General features: G+C 32.0%; 1 protein-coding gene across 1 annotated transcript in view; it reads right to left on the reverse strand.

The window, feature by feature from the left end:
• LOC125048924 (prolactin-releasing peptide receptor-like) overlaps positions 1–220 on the reverse strand; it is a 69719-nt gene extending 69499 nt beyond the window's left edge. Inside the window, exon 1 of the mRNA XM_047647884.1 lies at positions 38–220. The gene's annotated coding sequence lies outside the window, so the exon portion shown is untranslated. The remainder of the gene's footprint in view (positions 1–37) is intronic.
• Between the last annotated feature and the right edge of the window lie 11819 nt (positions 221–12039).

Here is a 12039-nt window from a genome sequence, read left to right on the forward strand (position 1 = left end):
TATATTATGTCTATAAAAAATATCTAAAATCACTTACCTTAATAACCAAATGAATAAATCGATGTACAAAATCACGAAACTATATTAATTTACCGCAACAACTTTTAAAATATCATAATGCCCGCTTTTGTTAATATAACCAAAAAAGTTCGCTTCAACTTTTGCAATGCGTAGAGCGACGTGCTCGTCGCACGGTATCTGTAATCGGACTGAAGAACTAAACTCTTTAGAGTTGAGAAACTTGGCGTGACAGCCTCTTTTGCTTGACGTCGTAAATGGAAGCCTTTGTGAGAACACAATATGCAATTTTAGTCAATGAAACAAGTGATGTTGTTAAGTCATCGTATAAAGATAACTAGATTAAGATGAAGGCCAGTGAATCCCAGATGATATGAACTGAAATTATCTTTTGTTTGTAGTTCTCTACTCCCAAGCACGGGCAGATATTTATGTATGTTTCATCTATTAATTTTGTACGTTGATTTTAAGATTTTAGATATGATTTATTTATATTGTTGTTGTGTATAGCCAGGGATTAAACACAGGACCCCAAAGCCTACCTTAAGAAACATTTGTGAATAGTATTGTCTTTTATTAACATAACCTTTACACATTTAAAGAAAAAACTTTTTAACCGGATTAAAGTTATGTATTATTATAAATTTACAATTATTTAATATAATTTTAAATTTATCCGACGTATCGCGTGCTTTACAGCGTGCGTGCGACACCGTGACCACTGTTTTTTCTTTAAACATTTGTGAAGTATGAAAATCTTCGAATTTTCAATTTATAGATCTCTTTAACCTTTTATTTTTTTTTGTTTCTTATTTTGCTGAACATCAGTTCTTTTTCGGGTCTTGTTACCTTTCTGTGGTAACAGGAAATTAATATAGGAAAAGGCCACATACAATATCAGTTTAAAAAATATTTAATTATTATTTACTTCCATCCATTTGTTGTATTACAATAAATATCTTTATCTTTTATTCATAGGGCTGTCAGATGTTGCAATCTGAAAATGAGTTTTCATTTTGACAGAGATTGCTGTCGCTTTGTTTCCGGAATGACGTTTTGAGTTCAAGTTTTCTTAGAGACTGTATAGAGTATAACATTCGATATAACTCGGTTTAGTAGTGTGCAATTTTGGTGTGGGGGCGAATAAGCCTACGGGGCACTTAAAAAGGGTAGTTATCCCAGCACATGGACACCCATTGAAAAGGGTGCGTAATAAAAAATATTACATAACGAATAATGAATTTTAGAATTCTATTGAGAACATAATTTCACTCACTGCTGAAACATAATTTCACATTAACCGGATATAAAGAAGTTTCATTTAACTTTACTGAAATATGAAGTCACAATTACATATTGCACACACACACACATAGCAAATGGAGAAAGCAGGTGACTCTTTGCTACTCGAGGGATGGAACTGAAACAAAGAGCATGGAAAGACGGAATTCATAACATGCTTGAGCCATATTGGACTTGACTTGCATCTGATAGGAAACAGTTAAGTTATTGAAGTGTATTTCTATTAAAGTATAATATTATAGCCTTAAAATAGTAATTTAAAGACTGTAAAAATATTTTTGTTTAACTCCTATAGAAATTTAAATTCAGGCGAGAATAAATGTTTACGTTCCATGATCTCGCAAACATCATATTTCAAACAAACATCAATAAACTTGGATTTAGCAACGTATTGCATACTTCACAATTCTAAATTGAGATGCATTCTTGTTTTTTTATTTTTCAAATTATCAAAACAATCGTAAACTGTAGTTTTTATTATGATTGATAAGTGCTAACTGCGTTTGTTTGTTTGAAATAAAACAAAAATAAACCAATGGCGCTACAACCTTTTTAGATCTAGGCCTCAGATTTAGGTATGTGTCTCATGATCATTTGTCAATGTAATAGGTAAGAAGGTGATCAGCCTATGCCTGACACACGCCGTCGACTAAAGTAAGGTTTCCTTCGGTTTCCTCACGATGTTTTCTTTCACCTTTCGAGCGAATGTTAAATGCGTACATAGACAGAAAGTCCATTGGTACACAGCCGGGGATTGAACCTACGTTATTAGATATGTAGATATGTCCTAAAAAGCCGGCAGGCCCAGCCAATTATACAAAAAATTACAAAGGGATCAGTATTAATATATCTTAATACATACAACAAGACTTGTATATAATTAAATACTTCGATATAAAAGATACCTTTACAATTAGTTGAGATATCTTCCAACATAATGGTTAGTGTACGTCTATCACAGAGTACACTGTATATATAAATTATGTGCAGTAATATCTAATAATAACTATCATAACTAATAAATTTCTTTAGCATTTTCCTTAAGTTAAATTTGCTTATCTGAGTAGTCAAGATAAATATTCACAATTGATTATAAATATCTATAATATGTCAAAATATAATCAGAGACGTTCAAAAGTATCAATAGTGGTTTTCTACTTCGTAAGGGTTTTGTTAGGTAGATAAATTTCAGCTTTCTTTATATAGTTTTGTCTATTGATGTGCTTATTTGTTTTATTTTTCGTATATAATATTGTTTATCTATGTAATCTTTTTTGGCTTTCTGTACTGTCTATACTGTCTATAGCTGTTTGTGTTTGTTTTATAATACTATGTATGTTAGCTGTAAGATTACTTATAATTAAATAAATAAATAAATAAACTACAAGCCTATTTTCGACTCCTTCAATACTTCGTAGCGGACTCCCTTCGTAGCGACAAATTCAGGCTACGCTCTACGATGCTACGATTTTATTGAACCGTAGAATGCTACAAAGGCTGGCACTATCGGATGTTAGGCGGTTAAATTTCAATAGTCACTGCTAAAAACGGCAATCACCGACGCTGACATGAATTGTATAAGTATTTAGGTTTTATACACATTGATTTAAACATTTACATCTTAAATTTTTTACATTTGTAGCTCAATGTAATCCAAGTCTTTCAAGTTTTGTATAAAATTATTATACATAAGATGTTTACTAACCCAAATAAACCTTATTTGATTTTACTTGCGTTATTCTATGAAAATCATTTAAGTCCATCTAATACATTATTAATTACTTGATATGTCATGTGGAACATGGTGTAATGGTTGCAGCTCCTTACAAACGTGTAAAAAAAATGGCGATTAAAAAGAGTGGCGGAGAGTTTATTGCCAGTTCTTCTCTTCCGTTCTACGCCCTTGATTTGAGAACTGGCAGTAAATGTAAAATTAGAAGCATTAATATGTATTTCTTAACTGACATGTCATAAGTGTACATTATGTTACCTATATGATTAAATGATTTTTTACTTTACTTATAGACCACAAGCCCATGAACAAAAAATACCTGTGAAATGACCCAACCTGAATTACGCTTAGAAGGCTGTTACTATATCTGAAAATAGCTCTGAGCACTATGCCGTCATTTCTGAGCGGTACATGTGAGTACGTGAGTGAATGGACTTTCTCATGTACAATGGGGGAATTTCGACTAATTATTAATGTACGGCTTTGTTATAAGTGTATAGATGATTAAAAATAAATGTCGAAAAACCTAGTGCCGTACAAAAGTGATGGTGCCGGAAGTCGGTGCAAATTTTTAATTCGACGACAGTTGCAGAAGCAATATAGGTCATTTATTACTGTACGGCATTTGTGTCATTCCTTTTGGACACATATACAGATACTTTACCCGTAAACGCCGTACATATTTCCAGCGGAGCGGTCGAAAGCCAAGGGTCGGAACCCTACCCCTACACCTATATACCCTAAGGTCATTGTAAAATGTACGGCAACATGTTCAAAATATTATTTAACACGGACAATAATGTTTTATAATTATGCCGTCCAAATATTATAGTTAATATTTGTGTAATTAAATATTTATCGAAATTTCAGGATTTACCAAGTTCTTACTGCTGTAAGATCAGAGAATAATGTACGGCAACTTGTTTTTTTACATAATGTTACTAAATATTACCGTTGTACATTATAGCCGTTCATTATAAATGGTAACAAATAAAAATATTATGATAAAAAATATATGAAATTTCCGAAATTTAGATGACTTTTCAAATGCTTCTAGAGTAATATGGAGAGTAATATTTTCAAAGATTATTGTTATTTTATATGTAACAAATATAAATAAACAAAAAAAACCAAATGCCGTACATTTTACTCCAGATTATTCTTTACAGCTGATAAAAACTTCGACGACGTTTGAGGTGTCCCTTAAGGTCATTAATAACTGTACATATCTGAGTATACTACCATAAGGCTGTAAAGTATATTTACAGCCTTATTGTACCAGCAGAGAGAGGTAAAGGAAAAATATTTTTAACAAAAATATATATAATACAGGGCGTCCCAAAGTTATGAGACACAAAGGGAAAGTACCTTAAATATCGCAGATAGGGTATTTTACTAAAAGAAGACTTTATGTTATTTATAAAAGTTAGTAATTCTGCATTCAAAGATTTTTTAAAAACTACTTGCCTCGTCTGGAAATCGAACCGACTTAAATTTAAAAAAAAACACCCTTACTTTTATGATGCCAATCGAAAGAATGGCCAAAACCTAATAACTTTTCTAAAGTAACAGACTCGTAGGGGATTTTTTTAGGCCGAATACGATAGATAATGTTTTTAATTTGATTAAAAAGATACATTCACGCTGTTCCTTTCTTTTAAAATACTATGTTACTTAAGAAGAGTTATTCGTTTTTGCCATTCTTTCGATTGGCATCATAAAAGTAGGGGTGTTTTTTTTTACATTTAAGTCAGTTCGATTCCCAGACGAGGCAAGTAATTTTTAAAAAATCTTTGAATGCAGAATTAATAACTTTTAAAAATAACATAAAGTCTTCTTTTAGTAAAATACCCTATCTACGATATTTAAGGTACTTTCCCTTCATTTCCCATAACTTTGGGACGCCCTGTACTGGTAGGCGGTGGTAGCGGACTATCGAAAGTGTACGGCATTTATCTTTTATTGAAGATTGTCTAAAGTATTAATAACCTGTGTTATTGCCGTACAGATAAAAGTCACCGGAAAATGACTCTTTTCTGAGAAAAGTAATTTACCCCATACACCTATGTGTTCCACAAAAAATGTACGGCATGCTGGAAAATGTAATCTATTTGTGAAGTACTCTCAATATCATTTAATTTTATGTTGATTCATATCATCATCACCTATATGCTAATCAGACATATGTTGCGACCCTTGGCTTTCGACCGCTCCGCTGGGAATATGTACGGCGTTTACGGGTAAAGTATCTGTATATGTGTCCAAAAGGAATGACACAAATGCCGTACAGTAATAAATGACCTATATTGCTTCTGCAACTGTCGTCGAATTAAAAATTTGCACCGACTTCCGGCACCATCACTTTTGTACGGCACTAGGTTTTTCGACATTTATTTTTAACCATCTATACACTTATAACAAAGCCGTACATTAATAATTAGTCGAAATTCCCCCATTGTACCTGAGAAAGTCCATTCACTCACGTACTCACATGTACCGCTCAGAAATGACGGCATAGTGCTCAGAGCTATTTTCAGATATAGTAACAGCCTTCTAAGCGTAATTCACGTTGGGTCATTTCACAGGTATTTTTTGTTCATGGGCTTGTGGTCTATTAATAAAACCTTTTAGAATCTTTTTTTCCCCTCACTTTAATTTTTTCTCATTATTTCAAAAGAATTGCGTAATAATGGCAGTTCCCTTCAATTTCTGCGTTACCAAAAACTTGGTGATTAAATAGAGTGGCGGAGTAAATCTTATTTTTTTTAACGGACGTTTCGAATCGTCAACATATTTCAGACAATAATTTAATTCAGCTGTACTCACTCTACTACGCTCGCCCTGAATCCTCGCTACTTCGAAGGGCATGATAAATATATATGTACATATCTAAAATTTCCTCTAATACACCTTTGTAAAAGCCATTTCAGATCCTGAATAATGCAATGTAGGCTTTCGTTGGAATATTCATTAAACAAAATCTAGTACAGATTATACAGTGTTTATCTTCGAAAGCAAAGGGTCATTTACATAGGAATGTCTAAACATTGGCATAATGAGATATTTGTATTCTAACACAATTCTGAGACGTAAATCGCGTTATCCTTGGGCCTAACTTAAGCGTTGTGTAATGTAATAGTTATGATTCTTCCTAGTTGTATGCATCGCTGCATACCTTACTTTGAGACTATTCAACATACAGTTTTGGTATTTTATATATATATAATCTTAATATATATAAATTACGCGTCACGTTATTGGTACTAAACTACCTAACCGATTTCAATCAAATTTGCACACTGAGTGCAGTTTGATATAACTTAAAAGATAGGATAGATTTCATATATATATATATATATAATTCTACTGTACGTGTGTATGTCACTGAACTCCTCTTAAACGGCTGGACCGATTTGAATGTTTTTTGTATGCGTTTGGGTGGAGCACTGGATGGTTTAGATTCACAAATCAGCCCGGCAGATGGCGCTGCAGTCGGTACTTTCATACTTTGTTTAATATCCTAATCGCTTGAAATATCATGCAGGAAAACGTCTGTGGGGTCCGCTAGTTGGTATATATAATTCTTAAGACTTTTTTATACATGTGTCATTACTAGAAGACATCATGGAACATTACGAGCCAACTTAAGACTACCAAGTAATTTAAGTCTAACCTAATTTACTAAAAAGGATATTTAACATAAAAAAGTGTCCAATAACACTTCTTACAGTCTCTATTAAAGAGAAGACACTCTGTTCTTGTATTCTATTTTATCATTCACTGATTAGCACTTAATACAAGCAAGCAAGGTAGTTTTTGCCGCGCACCACCACTTTGTGGAATCAGCTACTCACTGAAGAATTTCCGAACCAATTCGACTTAGGGTCCTTCAAGAAAAGAGCGTTCCAATTCTTAAAAGGCCGGCAACGCACTCGCGAGCCCACTGGCATTGAGAGTGTCCATGGGCGGAGGTATTACTTAACATAAGATGAGCCTCCTGCGCGTTTGCCCCCCGTTCTATAAAAAAATACTAACGTGCACTAACACGAGTTCACTCGTTGAAATAGTTTTGTACTTTTCGAGTTAAGACTGGAGTTAAATAGCCTCGACATTCACGTGATATCCAGATCTTGTAATTAAATTAGTCTTTAGCTTAGAATACTCTGTTAATTGAAAATTTCATGTCTAGTCAAAAGCTTTTATAATTTTCATTAAGAATAAACTGTGATACTTGATAATAAAAATTTCACCCAAAGAGCTCTAGCTGGGTAAAGGGGTCTTTTGTTTACGTTTAGTTTTGTTCATTTGTTTCTTTAGGTCGACAATCTCAGTTTGTAACAATACCTTAAAAATACAATAAAGCTTAATAATAATTTGAATATTATTCAATTAATAATTCTTAAATCAAATTAGTTTCTTATCTAATTTAATACATTTTTTTCTTTTCTCACAGTGGTTGCCTGAAAGAGATCGCTTGAAGCGATAAGTCCAGTTGCCCTCCTTTATATTTAATTATGTTAAATTTTCATATTGTAATGCAACGAAGTGTAAATAAATAAATAAATAAAAAAAACGTGAAAAATACGGTTACCATAGCAACCATTTTATCTTGTCCATTCCACTTAAAATGGGTTCGAGATCACGTCCCAAATGGTAAATTCATATCACTGTTCCCTCAATTTAAAAGCCAGACACGTTTTACTTTTTAGTCTAATTTTTCCGGAAGTACTTTGCTGCGTGCCTAACGTTATTTCCTTTTAAATTTCGTCAGATCTGATAAGACAACTTAGATAAGTAATTGCAACAATTAGATAATGCTAAACTACATAAGTCATAAAATATCTTAGACAAAACTAATGGTACAAGGCAAAGCAATTTAAACATATGTGAACAATAAAACGTCGGTCCCAATTGAAGGGACCAGAAGGAGGTATATATATATTTTTACACCTTTTTATTTTTAACATATGCAAAAAAGTGGGAGTCCGTTAATTTGGTGGAATATTAATTACATATTATATTATAGAACCGCATAATAGATTCATATTATAATAATAATAATTGCAGGTGGTGTGATTCTTTCAATAGACATAAATATTTTTGATGATGGTAATTATAAAGATATGATAGTTTTTATATAATTAATAAAAATAAAAGTGGTGATAAAGATTAAGGTCTAAATTCGCGGATTAACTTTATTAGCAATAACGCGGTCGTCAGGGCCATGAGGGGTCCATGTTGAGATATAATAACACATATATTATTAACATATATTTCTGATTTTATTTTATATAAATTAATGTAAATTTAGGTTATTTAATGTACGCTATGTTATAACGGTGTGGTTTTAGGAAATACACTAAATGTTTTTCTGCATTGAAATCTATTTAAAAACATTGTCTGCTTAGATGGTAAGTAAAAAATATCCGCATTTGTAAAAATTTGCAACTTTAAAACAATGATTTAAGAAAAATCACAATTTTATGTGTTTGAGACATATTTTGTACCTACTTATGTCAAAATATCAGGTAAACTATGATTACCATATATTTATGAGAATATAGTTGTTCGTCTATATAGCGATTGATTCTCAAGTTGAAATAACGATCCATATGTCAACAAAATTTGGACATGTCAGGCACAGAAAGCTACTTGACTCTAAAGAAGAATTGTCAACGAAGTCCCAAGTCAATAAGTAGCCATTAGCCACAGTTAGTATATGCTTAGCAAATAATAAAGTTGAAATAGATATGTATAACAGTAGAAAACGTCGAAAATTTAAATACCCAAGTAGGTCGGTGGGCCTCTTGCGAGGAATCCAAGTCATATTGGCAAGCAAGCTGTCCACTGGAATCCCTTTGGCAAAAGGTCCCAACGCTGGAACTAAATTAAAAGAGCTGCCCGAATTCGACCAGCTAGATCTGCCCCTTCTGCGACATAGGACCTAAAGTCAAATAGAAATTTAAAATAAATCTTTTTAACATTTTATTGTCAACCTTGCGTAATGTTTAATGTAATTAGTACATGTAATTTTAATAGTAGTCATCTATTATAGCTTCAGTAAATATAATTTTACAAGTGTTGGCCAAGCGACTTAAGCGTTTGACTATCAACCCGTGGTATTAATATTATCTTATCGTCGAAAACGAAAAAGTTCAAACACCGCCAAGATTATAGGGATTCAAAAATACAGAGAGTGTTTTAATATATTTAGAAGTGTAAAAAAACACACGAAAAAAACACGTTAAAAGTGCGAGTTTTAAATCTTACTCATACTAATTCAAAAGATATTGCGTATTATGTTAGAGAAAAACAATTTTAGACTTTACAATATTCTTCCTATAAAAATTAAAATAAACAACTGTGATCTTTTTGACAATAGGGTTGTTTTTGTTGACTTAATAACACACTATTGTCGCGAGTTGCGAACAGGAAACATGGTTTTGTTGTACTTGTTAGTTTGAAATAATATTTACTTGTGTGCAAAGTGTCAATAAATATATACCCGCTATACGAATGGTATTTTCATAGATATAAAATACTTAGGCATTACATAAAAAAATAATTTTAAAATAATCTCTTTTTATTTGTAATAGAAGTCTATTACGGAGACTTTGCAGGACAAATAACAAAGTTGCGTTAAGACATACAACATCAACAGCGTGGCAAACTTGCTGAAGTTGTTTTGTTTCACGAAGATAACGCCCCTGCGTACACGTCCAGAGTTGAGATGGCTGCTATATTCAAGAAACTGGCTTCGAATATGGCTCCATTTTCGGAACTAGCTCCTAGTGATTTCTAATCTCCGCGGTTGAAGAAACATCTCAAAGATTTCGGCATTATACTATTTTTTAATAACAACATTAATTAATCACTCTTTTATTAGCGTAAAAATTTACGAAACGAGATTCAACTTATATCGATGTTATGCTATTTAATTATATCAAGCTCATTGGGCAAAATTTAGACATCTATAATCTTTGGTTCATATTATAATTCGTATCACAAGTTATAATGAAAGAGCTCAGTAAAATATTTACTTATTTTTTATTTATTTTAAAAAGGCACACTAAAAACCTATAATTACTTACAGACTACACGTAATACAAAAACACAATACATGTATGTGCATCAATGACAAGTGTGCTCAACATTTAAAGAGAAACATTACAATGAAAAAAGAGAAATGAAATTAAAATAAATAAAGCGACAATAAACTGGATTAACAAACAGAAAATTCAATTTAATAAAATTAGATATTTCTACTTTACAATTATTATTGGTGACGAAACAACAATGTCACACTTTTTTACAGAAATTGTTTGACAGCTTAAAACTACATTTAAGTTTGATTGACGTTCACGTTATGTATTATTCTTAATCAAGTGCGATTTAACTGATCTTCACACGACCTTAGCGTAGACATTAAGGTAAATAGGTTTGCTAAACGTCGAATCGGAACTAAAATAAGTCACTGTCCTATACTTCCTTAAATCAGTAATTTCGTAGCTGAGTTGCACCGTTCTTTAGAATTTATTTATGTACTAGAACACGAGCTGGAATTAACATTTCATTAATTAAATTACACACTACACAGCACCTTAGTCAATGTATCACAACGCCATCTATTGCCATTTATAAGTATAACTATATTCAGAGAACGGGAGGTTGTTTGGACAAGAAAAAAGTACGAAAAATATCGGGATAACGTTCAGGATGTCGCTAATTAAGAATTGACACGGAATTCACAGTACAACATGCTATTTTCAGGTAGAAATTTATGAGATTAGAGATGGATTTCCAGGCCATTTTGCTAGTTTTGCGAACTTTTCGACTTTTGGTGTTGGCAATTTGTTAATCTGTATTTGTATTATGTAGCAAGTAGACTACTTAATGCTAGTAATAGTATTAATGACTTCATACTAGCATTAAGCATTAATTAGCATATTTTACATATTTATAAAAGGAATTCAAACATGCCCGATACGATATTAATGCATACGACGTGACTTCATTTATCTAGTTTATTTGTGTAAAATATTTAACTTAAATACTCATACTAACCTTCTTGCAAAATTTTCCTTTCTTTGTAATCCTAGAGTACGTACATACTGTTCTCTTATCTGCTACTTTTAATGGTTCAGTGAATAGGCTATCTCGCTCTTACAACTTAATTACTATCATTGATGGAAATATTGATATATTTCACAACAATCTTCCAACTTACCATTACTTAATTTATCTTAACTTTGCTTTAACCTAGTTTCCATTTAGTTTTAGTTATTATTACTTTTTTATTTTTATTATTATTATTAATTTTAATTGTTTAATTTTTTCCCTTGCTAGCTTGCTTATGTTCAAATATAATTGATGTGCATGTGTATGTGTGTAAAATTTGTGACGTCATATTTTCTTGTATCATTTCACAACAAACAACGTGTGAGCATATTACACGATATTTGAGAACTTATACATAAATCAATAAATCAATGTGTTGTAGAACCCGAAAAATCTGGGATTAATTCAATATTAAAGTTGCAATGATGTCATTCCTCCAAGCCTCTGCTAAGCCCAATCGAATTGTAGTCCAATATTTATGCCTACAATTTGAGTAAAACGAAATGTTATATTTTCCTTCCTTATCTATTCAACCCTTTGAATGAAGACTAAAGAAATCAGGTAAGGATATTGATAGCTATCTAAACTTACACGAAAACAAAAGAAAACTTGTCTACCTCAGAGATTGAATGGACCTCACATACAGGGACGTGCGCTAATTAATATACATTCTCATCAGTTGGGGCCTCAATAAAAAGTGATTTTGATTCTACTACCAGGACTTGTTTTTATTTGAAAAAAGGTACGTATTTTTAGCCAAAAATTAAGTTTTTTTTTATGGCTCTGGCACGATTTGTGCATTAGACAGCGTCAAGTATAGGATTTTTTATAATTCGTGCTTGTCTTTAGAAATTCGACCGTGTCCTCAA

This window comes from Pieris napi, chromosome 4 (assembly GCF_905475465.1).
Source record: "Pieris napi chromosome 4, ilPieNapi1.2, whole genome shotgun sequence".
Taxonomy (NCBI): domain Eukaryota; kingdom Metazoa; phylum Arthropoda; class Insecta; order Lepidoptera; family Pieridae; genus Pieris; species Pieris napi.